General features: G+C 33.8%; 1 non-coding gene across 1 annotated transcript; it reads right to left on the bottom strand.

Annotated features, from left to right (window-relative positions):
* Positions 1-2,169: 2,169 nt before the first annotated feature.
* On the bottom strand, positions 2,170-2,275 carry LOC141492399 (U6 spliceosomal RNA). Its single transcript, XR_012469879.1, has one exon. It is a non-coding gene; the product is annotated as a U6 spliceosomal RNA (small nuclear RNA).
* Between the last annotated feature and the right edge of the window lie 15,346 nt (positions 2,276-17,621).

Here is a 17,621-nt window from a genome sequence, read left to right as displayed (position 1 = left end):
TATGTTCTACTCAATGTTGAAGTTATTCTATCTCTGTGTCTCCACCCCTGATTCATTGTTGCCTGTCAAAATGGCATCTCTAATTTCAGGAATTTCCTTTACTATTTAACTATTTTGTGTTGGTATTTTTACAAGCATTTTCATCTCCAAGAAAAATTAAGTTTTCTTTTTTCATTTTGAAAAAATATTTGGTATAATGATAGCCCAAAGAGTATCTTTGACATATTACCTTATACTTAACCTTGAGTTTGCATTAATATTACCTTCTTGTTTCACAATAAAGGGCATCAATCCTATTAGTCAAATGCTTTTAAAAAGTCAATCAGTATTTATTAAATATTTGCTTTGAATTAAAGGGCAGCTAGATGGTACAGTAGATTAGAGCATTGACCTTGGAGTCAGAAGGGCAAGAGATCCAGTCTCAGACACTTGACACTTGGCATGTCATATAAGCCTGATTGCCTTGCACCCAGGACCATCTCCAGTCATCTTGATTTATATCTGCTCACTGGACCCAGATGATCTGGAGAAGAAAATGAGACTGATGATCAAGTACAGTAACTGCTAACTTGAATCCAATTCATGTACTTGTCATGGCTTCACCTCTTCTGATGTCATGGCCTTCCTTGAGAATGAAGGACAAACATTAACACTTTAACTGAATCACTCCATTGGATGCTAGTAATTATATGAACTATTTTTTTAATTGTAATTTCCTTGAAGTTTGGAAACATGATTCAAAAACCAAGAAAAAAACTTGATTTCAAATGTGTTTGCAATCAAAGATATAGAAAATATGAGATATTTGCGGAGGTATTTTGGCCAGAATGAATTAAATATGTGGGAAAATAAGAGATATAATGGGAATGTAAAAATTAATGAAGGGTAGAATTCCCTAAAACTGAATCTGCTGCAGCAGATTTTAATATTTCTACAAACCAAGAATAAAAGTCAAAATTCAATATGCCAATAATATCTTGAATAAAAAATGAGTTAAAACTTTTCAAGTATCCACGTTACTTCCTAGTAGTTACTAAGCACCTATGAGAGGTTTGTTAATTCTTTCATACTATCAGGATACTATATACTATAATATTCCCTATACAGTATCTTATTCTACTAACAAAACAATAACAAAGAAAGTGTAAAGAATATGAAGTTTTTTTGTGAAATATCAAATTTGCTTACTTGTAATATAGCAGAAATTTCAGCAACATTTTGATTTAACACAAAAAATATATGTACAATTATTACACTGAAAAATATGTTCCTTCTTTAAAAAAATAGAAGAAAAACATTATAAATTTCTTTTAAGACTGTTTTAAAGCAGGGATTAAAAACAGAAGTAGAGCACATTGTGAATAATTTTTTTTCAAAATTCAATAACAAAAATGCAGTAATGCAAAACAAAACAAAACATCAATAAGCTGATTGATAGAGGACCTTACTCAAAGCTCCAAACCTTTAAAACACATCATCAACAGAAGAAGCTAAAATTGCATATCAAATATTCTAAATTCAGAACAGTTTTGTTGATTAGGCAAAGACATTTCAAAGAGTATGCAGATGTTTCAAAAGTTAAATATAATCTGTCACAAATATGCCTCTAAAGATACAAAGAAATGTCAAATCATGACTACATGCAGTTTAATAAAAAAGTGCAGAAATATTCTGATGGATTTTCTAAGTACACATAATCAGAAAGGTGAGGCAGATTTCTAAATTATCCCCTAAGTCATAATATTCTGTGGCACTAGTACTGGGCCAATTTTTCCTGAAATATGAGATTTTATCTTTCTCTGTTTTATTCCTAGGCTTTCAATTTGGACCATTCATTTCTTATCTGGAAGAACTCCTAAAGACCTAATCTCACTTTCAATAATCCTATCATTCTGCAAAATTACATCAACTTCCCTTTCTCTTATTCGGAAAAACAGTGTAGAAAACTCGTTCCCAGAAAATTCAAATAAAGAGAGTCATCAGAATTTTCCCATCTTTTTTTTTTATTACATTGCTTTTCTCCAGTAGATCGTGGATTCTTTGCAGGCAAAGACTGCCTTTAAATCTACAGAGGTTAGCACAGTGCTTAAGTGCAAAATAGACAATTAATGTTCATTGACTTAATGACAGCATGTTCAATCCTGTGTTGTTCTACTTCTTAATAGAAGGATTAGGTTTCATTTTCTCAAATTTTGGGGGTATTATCTTTATACATGGACCATACTAATTCTCTGTACTGTTCCAATTTCATTGTATGGACTGCCAAAGTGAGCACCTCTCATACTTTTAGATCTGGTATCCGAGGGAATAATTTTACTTATTCTTCAGTTCTAAGGTCTTTCGAAGAGGGGAGAATAAGACAGGCAGTTAATGAATTGAGTGTGAGGAAGATAATGCCTATGCACAATAAATTTCAAAAAGCATACATCAATAAAATTGGATTGAGTAATTGAACAAAAATAGTAGTAGAGAATTCAGTGAATTCCTTATTTAAGAGTATACTGAAGTCACAGCTATAACATCAAATTTCTTGCTTTCTGGGAAGGGAAAAAGGGAGGAAGAACAACACTAAAAGTCTAAATTTTATTTAAAATGAATGTTGAAAATTTTCTTCATTAGTAATCTATAAAAAATAATATACTCTCTACCAAAAATGGCAAAAGGAGTATATTGGTAGCCAATTCCAACAAGATTAATAGTTAATTTTTTATTGAAATCAAGTTTTATTAATCATGACATACATAAAACTCCTTATCACTGTCATAACTTGAGTATGCATAACTGTATTAGGAGAAACTCTGACTGCTCTCTTGCCTGTGCTCTGGTCTGCTGTTGACCACAAGCACTCCCTAGGCATGTCTGGTGTATGGATGTTTGCTTATTCCATTACTTTTCATGAATCTGAAGCACCAATGTGTTCCCCTTTGAAATCAGTCAATTCTTTTCCAACAGCAACTCTTCTTTGTGGACACAGGACTTCCAATTGCCCTTTACATTTCTTTTTGTTATTTTTTATTTTTCATTTTTTGCAAGTGAACTTTAATTTGTTATCACTATAATTACAATAATTTTGTTATAAGAGTAAACATAATGCCCCAAGAAGATGAGAAACCTCAAGAACAGAGAGAGAGAGAAAAAAATGTACTTCAGTCTTTGTTCAGTTTCCAATGGCTCTATCTCTGGGGTGAGTTGCTTTCTTTATCATAAGTTCACCACAGAAGTTGCTTCAATATTTTTTCCACAGTTGCTATTACTAACTGTAGCTCCACTATATTCTTCCTCACTCTCATTTAACCTATTATCTCTCTCCTTTCATCCTGGCCCTGTCCAAAAGTGTGCTGTATCTGAGTATCCTCTCCCTCAGTGTTCCCTCTCTTCTATCAACTATCCCCCCTTCCTTCCCCCCATTCTCCCTTATCCCATCCTTTTCTTCTCATTTTTCTCTAGAGTAAAATAGATTTCCTCATCCTATTAAGTGTTCATGTTATTTCCTCTCTGAGCTATTTCTGATGAGAATGAAGGCTCACTCATTTTCCCTTGCCTTCCCCCTTTCCACTCCATTGAAAAAGCTTTTCTTGACTCTTATGTGAAATTTCTTAGCTTCTACTTCTTCATCTCCTTTCCCTTCCTCCCAGTAATTTCCTTTATCACCCATTGATTCAAATTTTTTTACTATATTATACAATTATATTCTGCTCCTTTCTGTGTCCTTTCTATATCTATATGCTCCTTCTAACAGCTCTTATAAATGAGGTAATTCATATGAGTTATCAATATCTTCTTCCCATGCAGGAATACAAACACTGTCATTAAGGTCCTCACAGTTAGTCCTTCTCATCCACCCCCTCTATTGTTCATGAGAGTCCTGTACTTAGAAATCAAACTTTCTGTTCAGCTCTGGTTGTTTCAATAGGAAAATTTGAAAGTCCCCTGTTTCATTGAAAGTGCATCTTTTCCCCTGAAAGATGTTCAGTTTTTCTGGGTAGTTGATTCTCAGTTGTAAACCAAGATCTCTAGCCTTCCAGAATTTCATATTTCAATCCCTACCAGTCCTTAATGTAGATGCTGCCAGATCCTGTGTAATCCTGAATATAGAACCTCAATAGATGAATTGTTTATTTCTTTCAGCTTTTAGGATCTTCTCTTTGAGTTGGTAGTTTTGGAATTTGGCTATAATTTTCCTGTAAGTTTTTTCTTTTGGATCTCTTTCAGGGGGTGATTAATGAATTTCCTCAATTTATATTACCTTTTGCTTCTAGGATCTCACAACAATTCTCATGTATTATCTCTTTAAAAAATGAAGTCTAGATTATTTTCAGGATAATGGCTTTCAGATAGACCAATAATTTTTAAATTATTTCTTTTGGAATTGTTCTCAAGGTTGGTTGTTTTTCCAGCAAGATATTTCACATTTTCTTCTAATTTTTGGCTTTTTTTGGAAGAGTTTTATTTCATCCTGATTTCTTGCAAAGTCATTAGCTTCCTTTAGTTCCTTTCTGCATTTGAGGGAGTTTTTTTTTTTTTTTTTTTTGCTTCAGAGAGCTTTTTAATCTCTTTTACCAGCTGGCCAATTCTGCTTTTTAAGGCATTCTTTTCATCGTTTGTCTTTTTTATTTTCTTTTTCCATTAGGCTTAAACTGGTTTTTAAACATATTATTTTCTTCAGTATTCTTTTTATGTATATTTCACCAAACTGTTGATTTGATATTCGTGAATTTTCTTCATTGATCTCATTTCTCCTCCCAATTTTTCCTCCACCTCCCTTAATTGCTTTTCAAAGTCATTTTTGAGTTCATCCTTAGTCCATTTTCTATTTCTTTTATAGGTTTTGGATACAGAAGATTCAATTTTGTCATCATCTGAGTATGTGTTTTTATCTTCCATGGGACTAAAGAAATTCTCTTTGGTCAGATTCTTTTTTTCTCTTGTTTTCTCATTTCCTCAGTCCAAGACTAATTTACAGCACTTCCAAGGCTTTTTGTTGGTGTTGTTTTTATGGAGACACCTCACTGGCACATTTATTCCTCCAAGGTCTTATGGTCTCTTGCCTGTGCTTTGATATGTAAATGACCACCATACTCCCCTCCACCCTGGAGCTATAAGGAAGGGTACTACTTGACTATCTTAGTATGGAAGCCCAAACTGCAACTAGATCTGAGTATGGGCAAACAGCAGAGTCCTATTCTGAGGGAGAGCAGAGAAATTTCTGCAGTCTTCCCTGACCCCCACTTACTGTCTTTGGACTGTGTATCCTCACTCCATACTCATTCTGGTGTAGTGGAATTCTCTCCCCATTCCTTCAAGCTGTTCCAGGGCTGTGCTGCAACTGGGGCTTTTTCCAACTCCTGATCCTGGTGAAAGTCCCTTGGAACTTCTAATTTATATTGGACTGGGGAAATATATTATTCAGTCTTTCTGTGAATTCTTCCCCTCTCAATTTTGGTTAGATCATAATTTGTTTGGTTTTGGAGTTTTGGGGGGAAGGAGTTCCTGGGAAATGCTTCCTTCATACGACCATCTTGGCTCCAACCCCTCAGTTGTTAAATTTTCAAGGTAAAGCTTTTGACTTTAAACAGTGGGAAATGTTGCAAACCATAATTTGGTTTGTAAGTTAGTTTTTCTTCAAGATTTAAGAAGTTGATGGGTAAAATCACTATACTGTAGTTTCGATCAATAGAGAAAGATTTATGAAATTTATCCTATCTTCTAGACATTATACTAAACTTCTATGTTGGGCCTTCTGAGTTACCCAGCTGTAAAAAATTTGTTAAGACATCCCTGACTTTACATTTTCTTCAAAACAAAAAGCATGTAGTGTTATTATAAGCTAGGTGTTTTATGTTTAACCTCAATTCAGCATTATCATTCCATTCCAATCCTTTCACAATTTCATACTATGTTCTGTCCTCAAAACAGTCAAATATTTCTTCATTTCCACTGCCAAAAACAAGTATTTTGATAGTCAGTGACATCACAGTATTAAAGAATATGTGAGCTTTTCAACTATACAATGTTACTTTTTGGCTTTTTTCCCAACTTCATTTTGAAAGGGTTCTCCCCCTCAAAAAACTCCCAAGCATATTATAGCCAAATTCCAGAACTTTCAATTCAAAGAGACAATACTACAAGCAGACTGAAAGAATCAGTGCATTTACCATGGCACTGAAGTCAAGATTACATAAGATTTGTCATTGTTTATATTAAAGGACTGGAGGTTTTGGAATATGATATTCTAGAAGGCAAACGAGCTTAGATTACAGATGAGAATCAGCCTCCCCCCAGCAAAACTGATCATCCTCTTTCAGGAAAACGATAAATTTTCAATGAAATAGAGGGCCTTACAAACTTTCCTTTTTAATTGTCCAGAGCTTAACAGAACGTTTCATCTTCGAGTACAGGTTTTAGGTGAAGGATAAAGAGGTTGGATGGGAAGGGTTAATTATGAGAGATTTAATGATTCTGAGCTACTTGTATTCCTGCATGTGAAGATGATGCTGATAACTCTTATGAGTCTTCTCATTTATAAGGGCAGTTAGAAGGAGCATATATAGACAAGGCCCAGGAGAGATTGCATTCTATAGTATGAAGAAGATGGAGTCAGTGGATGAAAATAAATGAACTGGGATAAAGGCAAATGAGAGTTAGAAGAGGCTAAGATATTTCACAAAAAAGAGTTAAGAAAATTTTTTTTACAATGGAGTTGAAGAGATAAGGTGAGGTGAAATGAGTGAGACTTTATTTTCTTCAGAAGTGGTGCAGAGAGGAAATAGTATACACACTCATTAGGGTTTAGAGATGTATCTAAACCTAGAGGAAAAAGTAGAGAAAGGGGAGAAAAGGGATGAGAGAAAGGGGACAGGGAGACAGGAGGCTGGTGTAGTGATAGAAGAGAAGGAAGATTGTGGGAGAGAATAGTCAGATACAACATACTTCTGAAAAGGAACAGGGTGAAAGGATAGAGAGAATAGAATCAATTTTAGTGTGGTAGAATAGAAAGGAGGGAAATACAGTTAACAATAATAACTGTGGGGAAAAAAAAACGTTGAAGCAACTTCTCTGATAGACTTATGATAAAAAATTCAAACCCTCCCAAAGACAGAGTTTTTCGTGCATGAACAGACTGACGTACACTTTTTCCTTCTCATTTCATTTCTTTTGAGGTTTCTCTAACTTTTTAGGGAGGGGAATCGTTTATGTTTACTTTAAAAACAGGACTATAGTAGTTATTTGAAAATAAAGTAATAAATCATTAGAATGGTTCATCATGCTTTAGCAGAGACTAAATAGATTTATGGGTAAAAAGAGAGCTGTCTAATGACATAATTATCTTTAAAATATTTTTCATTTCATATTATTTTTCTTTGGTGTTCTACATTTCTGTAGGCTTCATAAAAATTCCCATAATTAATCTTAAAATAATCTTCTAGGGCTGGCTAGGTGGTGTAGTAGATAGAGCACTGACCCTGGAGTCAGGAGTACCTGAGTTCAAATCCGGCCTCAGACACTTAATAATTACCTAGCTTTGTGGCCATGGGCAATTCACTTAACCCTATGACCTTGCAAAAACTAAAGAAAAAATAATAATATTCTTCTATTGTTAGCTCTACATTCAATTTTAACTCAGGAAATGTTATCGGATGATGATGACCCAATGTCTTCCATGAGTTTGCTAATGGAGCACCTTATAAAAAAGTTCTTCCTCTAGTTGAGAAATTTCAAAGACTTAGATTCAATAAGAAACAGATTGATTGTCATCAGATGACCACTCTAACTCTGTTAAATGGGACTATTTTTAATCAAAAATTCATCCTGCATCTTCGATTTGAATTCAGAATATGGAGATGAGATTGAAAGGTCCAAGAAGGAAATAGAGAAAAGATAATTCAAAAGGCATTCCAAACACCTATGAACTTCTCCAGAAAATTGCATGGGACTCTAATCAGGAAATATAATAAATATATTTTCAGGAGTTATAAATTATGAATATAAAATAACCATCCCTCTACAGAGAAGATCCCAAATCATATTTGATTATGATGATCAAGATGATCAAGAATAATAATAGCATAACCAAGTATCAACTGAGAGAATCAAAAGCAAGAAGTCAGAGTCCACAGGGATGCCAGAATCACATATTTTCCTGATTTTTCTTATTTTCCTATTTTATTGTCCCCCTCCTTTGTTTCTTGACAACATATATTCTCTATACATGTGCATTTTCATTTATGTTCTCCATGGTCTAGAAATGTGACCTACCTGATCAATCAATTACAGTTGTTTTCTATATTCTCCAGGAACATCTTCTTTGAAATGTCAGTGATCCATTATCATAATGACATTTTATTTCAGTTTACCATGAAAGCTTGCTCTCTGTCTGTCTGTCTGTCTGCCTGCCTGTCTCTCTCTCTCTCTCTCTCTCTCTCTCTCTCTCTCTCTCTCTATCTATCTATCTAGCTCTCTCTCTCTCTGTCTGTCTGTCTTTCTCCCTCCCTCCTTCCACTCATTCACTCATTCCTCAATTTTACCTTTTTCAAGATCTGTTTAAATTAAAAATTCAAAAATTCAATTAAGCATCAAAGTTTACATAAAGCCTTTCCTGATCTCATTCTCCTCCTTCCCCACTCAATTACTAATACAGTCCCTTCCTTGTCAAGAGCATTGACAGTTTAACTACTGATTAGTACATTCACCATCATTTTGATACTTGAATGTTTATGTCCTCACATAGGTATTGTAATATTCCTAGATACATTAACATCTAAATATTTGATGTAGTCTTTCATTGCTGAAATATAGTTTTATTTCATTATTTTAACCTTTCACTCTCTAAAAGAATACAAAAGAAAAACACTGTTATTCAATCTTGTATTATGCAAATTTGTTGAACTCAGTTACTATATGGATTTTTCTATTTAGTCAATTTGATCTTTTATATAGAATATCATGACTTCAATAAATATGTCATTGTGGCATTTTTGTCACCAGTATTCATGTGTCAAATATACTTTTTGAGTTCTTGAAAGTGCTATTTTTCCAAAAATAAGCTACATAAAAGTAGAAAGAATTGTACAAGTGCTTTGTGCTTTTATGATTTTGGTATTTTCATTTTTAATTTTCTTTTAATTTTATGGGAAATGTTATTTCTCCATTGAATATATATTGTCTTTTTAGGTAAGGAAGACATTTTATATACAACTGAGGACAAATTGTTTCAAGACTATTATTTTTAGAAATTTTACTGTTAATGAGTACTGAATATAATCAATAACTGTAGTTATTCACATGACATCAAATGAATATATATTTATAGTTTTTTCTTTGATTTTGCTATATTTTTATTTGTTTATATATTAGTTTTTTCAGTTTTTAAATTAATATTATAGGTCTAGTCTAAATCCTGAATATTTATGAATATTAAGATAAATATTTGTTAATTCATTTGTTGCATTGCTCCATTTATTTCATATACCTGCATTTAAAGTATTCAGAAAAATCATAAGTTTCCCTTATTTTTGAATAAATCTTATATATTTCATAAAAACTATTTTATTCAATCTTATTTTTTAGCTATACTTATGAATAATCTATATGATGCAAATATTGTTTCTCAGAAAGTTTAACTGTGTGTGAGAACTTCTAGGTGGTGCAATAGATAGAGTACTGGCCCCGGAATCAGTAGGACCTGACTTCAAATGTGACCTCAGGCACTTAATAACTGCCTAGTTGTGTGACCTTCTCCACGTCACTTAACAGCCCTACCTTGCCACAACAAAATAATAAAATAATGGAACTATGTGTCAATTTGTTGCTCCCTGTTTGATTATCTGCTGTGTTGAATCACTTTTTGACCTGGAAATGCAGGTGTAAAAGAGAAAACAGTTTTATTTTAAAAAGTTACAACACAAAAGCAAGTATAAGCAAAGTTAACTAGAAATTAAAGAAAATGTCATATGAAATGCTAATAAATCTTGGCAGGCCAGCTACAGAACGAAGATGATATCTGAAGAAAAAAAAAAAGAGACTGAGCCTCTCCTGAAATCTCTTTAAACTCAGATTCAGGGTCCATGGGAAGAGGTGGTTACTCGGACTGACTCAATTCTCACATTGGAGAGTTAGCCTTTTGGAGAGGGGTCAGAGGGTCTCAGGTTGCAATATGGGTGGTCTCAGATTCTTTTTCCGGCACCTGCTCATGCTAGCTGTTCCTAAATTAGACTGGAGGTCAGAACTGAATATTTTGACAGAGGGATAAAAGAAAAAAGATTTTTTTAACAGTGCACACAAAAGATTTAAAAATTTGTTTCCAATTTATTGAACTATTTCCCATGCTCATAGTTCTCTGTACAGTTGTTGTATTTCTTTTATGTAGTTCATTGCCTCAATATCATTTCCCCTTCCATCCCCTCCCAATAATATAGATGACAGCAATATTTTAACTAATAAAAGAATGAAATCTAAGAAATTTGGAGGTCTCCCAGACAGTGGTACAAAATGGTGGATAATTAAGCTGTTGGTTTATATTGCTCTCCTTTCATATTTTATGCTTGATTACCTTAAATGTATCATCTTCTTCAATTCATTTATCTTCAAATTCAAAACAACATTCTCATCTGCCCATTTTCCTTCTTTCTCAGGATTGAAAGACATAAGTACTTATTCTCATAAAGCAATTGGGGTTTTCTTTCCTTCCATTCTTAGCAAATCTGTTAGAGATTCTTGTGGCTAACATTGAGAAACAAAGGGGGAAACTCTCATATACTTGACCCCCTTTAGATAGCAATATCTTTAATCAGAGGGAATATAACAGAATATTTCATCTGTAAAATAAGTGGAATAGGCTTTTAGACTGGATGCCTAAACAATATTTTTTCAAAAGTATTTTCTTTGAAATAATGTATTATTGCTATTTCATTTACTTTTCTCCTCTATTTCAAAAAATTAAATGTGAACATGAAATGGATGCTTTGTTTTTTGAACCTAATAACATATTACTTTTCCAAATATAAAGATTATTTTCAGCTTCCTTCCTTCCTTCCTTCCTTCCTTCCTTCCTTCCTTCCTTCCTTCCTTCCTTCCTTCCTTCCTTCCTTCCTCCCTTCCTTCCTTCCGTTTTCCCAAAATCTATTATAGCTTATACATGTACAACCATGTTAAGTATATTTCCATGTAAGTTGTGGAGTGGGAAAAAAAAGTCATGAGAAAGAAAACAAATAATCAAACAAAGCAACAAAACAATGAAAATAAGTTAAGATTAATCTGCATTCAGACTCCATGTGTCTTTCTCTGGACAGAATTTTTTTTTAATTTTCAGTATTCATCTAATTTCATATGTTTAATATTAAGTTGCAAAATTTCCTTCCACTCTTCCTTCTTATCTGAACCTTCACCCCCACATGCAACAGTCAGGTTAACATTGTACATACATACTTTTGTTAAACATGTTTACAGTTTGGTCATTTTGGATATGAGGAATTAAGATAAAGGGAGAGATATATAAGAGAATTCTTTTTAAAGTTCTTATAAAAGTTTTTAATATTCTGAAGGGGTTTGTTTGGTTTGACTTGTTTTTCTTCCTCTGGATGGGGATAGCATTGTCCATACCCAATCTAATACAGTTGACCTAGCTCTCTGAACTGCTGAAAGGAGCTGCATCCATCAAGTTTGATCATCTCACAATGGTGTTGATGTGTACATTGTTCCCTTGGTTTTTCCCTTTGCTCAGCATCAGATCCCGTAGCTCATTCCATGCCTCTCTAGAGTCTAAACATTTATGATTTCTTATAGAAGACTAATATTCCACAGTATTCATGTATCATAAATTGTTGAGCCAAACTCCACTTGATGGGCATCCCCATAATTTCCATTTATGTGCCAATACAAATAGAACTGCTATGAAAATTATGGAATATATGATATTTGCCCCATTTTTAGTATTTCTTCTGGATATAGACCTAGAATTGTAATTGCTGGGTCAAAGAGAAAGAACATTTTTTTTAATTCCTTTTTGGACATAGTTCCATTTTGCTCTCCGGAATGGTTGGATCCATTTGCAACTCTACTGGCAATGCATCAGTGTTCCAATTCCCCAACAATCTCTCCAACAGTGATTATTTTCCCTTTTTATCATCTTATCCAATCTGATTGGTATGAAGTGATACATCACAGATTTTTTATTTGCATTTCTCTAACTAATAATGTTTGAGAGCATGTTTTCATGTGATTAAATATAACTTTATTTTCTTCATTTGAAAATGATCCATTCATATCCTTTGACCATTTATCAATTCAGGAATGACTTGTAACCTTAATGAATCTTAAGCAATTCTCTACATATTTTGGAAATGAGACCTTTATCAGAACTCCTAGTCATGAATATTGTTTCTTAGTTTTCAGCTTTCCTATTAAATTTGGAAGAAGTGGTTTTATTAGTGGAACAGCTTTTTAATTTAATAAATTTAAATCTATTGAATAGAATTTACTCAGAGTTCAGAATCTCTCTTCTTCCCTTCTAAAATTACAAATCTTTTTGCCTCTTCACCTGGTGTGATTAATCACTCTAGTACTATTAATCAAATATTATCAATAACAGTTTGGTTATATGATTTCTTGATAAGCTCATGTTGTTATCAAAGTATCATCATAGATTTATTGATTGAAAAGTAGCATTCTCAAATTACATCAAATTATAATTATAAGAGTTTTCCCTTAAAATCCAATAATACACAATCTTCCTTCTGAGCCAAAATATATTCCAAAGCCAGATCATTTGTTGACCTATTTGTGCCCCTCCTCCAAGGCCCATTTCCTCTCACAATTTTACTAGTCCTTCGCCAAACTAGGTACTCAAACCCTTTTTATGTGAAGCACAGTCTATTTCCTATCACACTTTACCTCTCCCTATGCACTAAGAGTAATTAACCCCTTGTTAGTGAAGCATGGATTAATTTAAATCCTGATCTAATTAGTTATAACTATTTTAAAGGTACTGATAATCTCACCTGAGAATTTTGCAAATGATTGTATGTCATGAGAGACACGGAGTCAAGACCACCAAGTTTATGATGCCCTGGAATGCAGTATTAGGCTTTTATCAACACAGCAGACTTAAAGTGGGTCAAAGAATAATGAGACTCTAAAGTTTAAAGTTAACACCACTGATTTTCATCAATACTTTTTGTCTCAAACATAATGAAGTCATCTTGGATGTTTTGAATGGAGAGACAAGACCCAACTATACCCATATTCTTTAAGTCTAATCTTTTCAATTATAATTAAACCTTTGATTGTCTTAAGAGAAATAAAGTCCTAAGAAGTAGAAGTTTTATGTCTTCCCTTTAAGGCTTGTATTGAATTGAATGGTCTTGACCAACATTTGGTTTATTTTGTTTTGATTTTTCATTGCCCTGTTAATTTACCTTTTTATGCAAATCTTGAGTACTATATTGGTGATTGAATTTTCTGTTATATTTTGGTATTTGTGTCAGGAGATTCTGAGAGTCTTATATTTCATTGAAACTTCATATTTTTCCCTCACAGTATTTTCTGAATTTTTCAAAGTGGTACATCCCAGGTGCTTTGCTCTGCAATATATGGTAATTCAGGTCTTCTGATCTTTCACTATTAAGGCTGATAGGGCCTGTATGAGTCTGATTGTGTTTCCTTTGTAATTAAATTGCTTTCTTTTTGCTGCTTGCAATATTCTCTCCTTTATCTGGCCTTTGACAAAAACAGTCCTTGGTGTTTTTATCCTGAGGTTTCTTTCTGGGTGGGTTCTGTGGATATTTTTCAATGGTTATATTATTTTCTTGTTCTAGCAGATCTGGACAGTTTTCCCTTCTAATTCCCTGGATGATGTTTACCAGGTTCTTATTTTGATCTAGGCCTTTTGTTAGTCCAATAATTCAGATTGTCTCTCCTGGATATATTTTACAGGTTATTTGCATTCCCCAAAAGGCACTTTACATTTTCTTCATTTTTTCAGCTTTTTTATTTTGTTTGATGGAATCTTGGAGTCTAATACAGTCATTTGTTTCTATTCATTCAATTATAATTTTTAAGGTTTGATTTTCATCCCTTACCTTTTACATTTCCTTTTAAAAGTGGTTGAATTCTTTAGTCAATTTTCCACTATTTTCCTGCATGGCTCTCATTTCACTTTTCCATTTCTCTTCATCCTTTCTTATTTTGTTTATAAATTATTTTTAAGCTATTCAATGAGTATTTGTATTTGAGACTAATTTGTGAACAATTTTAAAACTTCCCTTTTGAGTGATTTTTTTCACTTCTTCAGACAAAACAGTTGTCATCTTTGTAAAGTAGTTTTCAACAATGAGGGCTCTTTTAGCTTTTTTGCTCATATTTGTGTTAACTCTCCTCCTCAGGTATAGGGGATATAGATCCAACTTCTTTTTTTTTGCTGTGACTTGGGTCCTGGCTTGTTGGTGACCAAGATTTTGCCTATGCAGTCCACCCCTTGCCTTTGTAGATGTTTGTTTCCTCCTTTAGGTCCAGGTTCTGACTTAACAGTGGTTTATTACAGACCAAGTCCTGTCTTTTACCAAAGTGCTCCAAGGTTTCAAACATTGTTTGGGGTTGGGATCCTTCCTGCTGGCTTGCTATCTAGTTGCTGGGATTTCTGCTGTTGTCAAAGTGTTGGGACCTGGATTGCACTGTGTCTAAAAGCCTCCTGCTAACTTTCCTTGCTCTCATGCTTCCTGGGATTTACTCCTCCTTTCTCACCAGTGAAGCAGACCTTCACTGAAAATGTTCCACAGTGTCTGTCACTGAAAACTTCTTTGGATCTACTCTTTTTCTTCTTTGTGTTTGTAGCTTGAATGTCAAGATACAGGTTTCAATTACCTTTGGTAGGGAAAAGTTCTGGGCACATGTTAGTTCATGCCATCACTTTGTCTGCTCCCTGGAAGTTACAAAAATTAAGTCCATCAGAGAAGTTGCCTCAATATTTCCCCCCCAGCTGCCATTGATAATTGTCTATTTCATTCTTCCTATTCCTCTCCACCCCATTTATTCTATTATCTCTCTCCTTTCACCCTGCTCCTCCTCTAATGTGTGTTGTATTTCTCTACCCTCTCCCACAATCTTCCCTCTCTTCTATCAGCTATACCCCACCTCTTCTCCGCTGTCCTCTTTCTCCCATTCCTTTCTAATACTTTTATCCTCTAGGGTAAGTTAGATTCTATAACCTATTGAGTGTGTATATTATTTCCTCTCAGAGTCACTGTCAATGAGAATGAAAGCTCACTCATTCCTCTCACCTCCCTCCTTCCATTCCATTGCAAAAGTTTTTCTTGCCTCTGTTACATGATGTATATTAGTCCATGCTAACTCTTTCCCTTTCTCCCAGTATATTACTTGCTCTTATATAAACTCCATCTTTTTAATATATTATACCTTCACATCCAACTGCCTCCTGTGCCTTATCTTTATATGCTCATTCTAACTGCCTTAATCGATGAGAAGATTCATATGAGTTATCAATATCATCTCCCCATGCAGGAATACAAGCAGCTCAACATCATCAAAATTGGCACAATTTGCCCTTCCCGCCCACATTCCCTATGATTCATACTTGACAATCAAACTTTCTGTTCAGCTTTGGTCATTTCAATGCAAAAGTTTGAAAGTCCCCTGTTTCATTTTTATATCCATCCTGTCCCTTGAAAGAGGATGTTTACATTTCCTGGATAATTTATTCTCAGTTTTAATCCAAGCACTTTTGCTTTCTGGAGCTATCATATTCAAGTCCTTTTAGTCCATAGTGGAGACGCTACTAAATCTTTTATAATCCTGACTGAAGCATCACAATATTTGAATTGTTTCTTTCTGGTTGCTTGTAATATCTTCTCTTTGGCTGTGGAGTTCTGGAATTTGGCTATAACATTCCTATGAGTTTTTATTCTGGGATATCTTTTAGGAGGCTATTGGTAGATTACAAAAATTTCTAGATTGCCTTCTGATTCCAGTATAACATGACATATTTCCTGCAGAATTTCTTGAAAAATAAAATATAGATCCTTTTCCTGGTCTTAAATTTCAGGTAGCCAAATAATTTTTATTATTTTTAAATTTTTTACTTCTATAAATATTTTGTTTCTCAATTTTATATAATCGTAGTTCCTAACAATCTTTCTTTGCAAGGTTTGGATTTTGTCATTTTCTCTCTCCTCCCATCCCTGCCCCTCCCCCAACAGAAGGCAATTTGTTATAGTCTTTACATTTGTTTCCATGATATGCATGGATAAAAATTGTATATTTATAAAAAACATATCTGCAAAGAAGACAGAAATTATTGGAGATAAAAAATTATGTAATACATAAGATACCATATAAAAATTGAAGATAATACTCCTTGGTCTTTGTTTAAATTCCATAGTTGCTTCTCTGTAAATAGATGGTATTGTCAATCACAGATCCCCTAGGATTGTCCCTGATTTTGGCATTGATGGAGTGAGCACGTCCATCAAATTTGATCATTACCCCATGTTGTTGTTAATAGTACAATATTCTTGCAGTTCTACTCATCTCACTGAGTATCAATTGATGCTGAGTTTTTCTTAGGCTTCTCTGAAATCCCATCCCTACTGATTTCTGAAAAAACAGTGGTGTTCCATCATATGAATTTACTACAGTTTGTTCAGCCATTCCCCATTGATTGACATCCCATCAATTTCCAATTCTTTGTCACTGAAATCAGAGCTGCTATTAATATTTTTGCATGAGGGATTTTTTTCACTTTTTCATGATCTCTGAAGGATATAGCCCCAGTAGTGGTTTAGCAGTATCAAAGTGGATGCACATTCTATTGTCCTTTAGGTATAATTCTACATTGATTTCCAGAAAGGTTGGGCCAGTTCACAAATCCATCAACATTGAATTAGTGTCCCAGATTTCTCACATCCCATCCACCATTGATCATGGTCCTTTCTGGTCATACTGGTCAATATGAGAGGTGTGAGGTGGTACTTGAATTTCTCTAATCATTAATGATTCAGAGCCATTTTTCCTACCACTAAAGACAGTTTCCTTTTCTGAAAATTGTCTTTGCATATCCTTTGACTATTTGTCAATTGAAGAATGGATTTTTTTGATAAATTTAAATCAGTTCTCTATATATTTTTAAATGAGTCCTTGTGAGGAACACTAGTTGTAAAATTTGTTTCCAAGTTTACTACGATTCTTTTGATCTCGGTTAGAGTGATTTTTTTGTGCAAAAGTTCTTAATTTAATGTAATCAAAATTATCCAATTTATTTTTTTATAAAGTTCTCTGTCTCTTCCTTGGTCAAAAAATGCTTGTGTTTCCAGAGATCTGACAAGTAAACTATCCCTTATTTTCCTAATTTGCTTATAATATCAACTTTTATCTCTAAACCCTGCTCACATTTTGATCTTATCTTGGTATAGGGGTGAGATGTTCGTCTAATCCTAGTTTTTGCCAAGCTATTTTCCAGTTTGGGGAGCAGTTTTTATTGGAGAGAGAGTTCTTATTCCAGAAGCTCAACTCTTTAGTTAACCAAACAGAAGATCACTATAAACATTTCCTGCTGTCTTTTTTGCACCTTATTTGTCCCACTGATACATCACTCTATTTCTTAGGCAGTACCA

The sequence above is a fragment of the Macrotis lagotis genome, chromosome 6, assembly GCF_037893015.1.
Source record: "Macrotis lagotis isolate mMagLag1 chromosome 6, bilby.v1.9.chrom.fasta, whole genome shotgun sequence".
In the NCBI taxonomy this organism is placed as follows: domain Eukaryota; kingdom Metazoa; phylum Chordata; class Mammalia; order Peramelemorphia; family Peramelidae; genus Macrotis; species Macrotis lagotis.
This window is presented reverse-complemented; position numbering and strand designations above follow the sequence as displayed.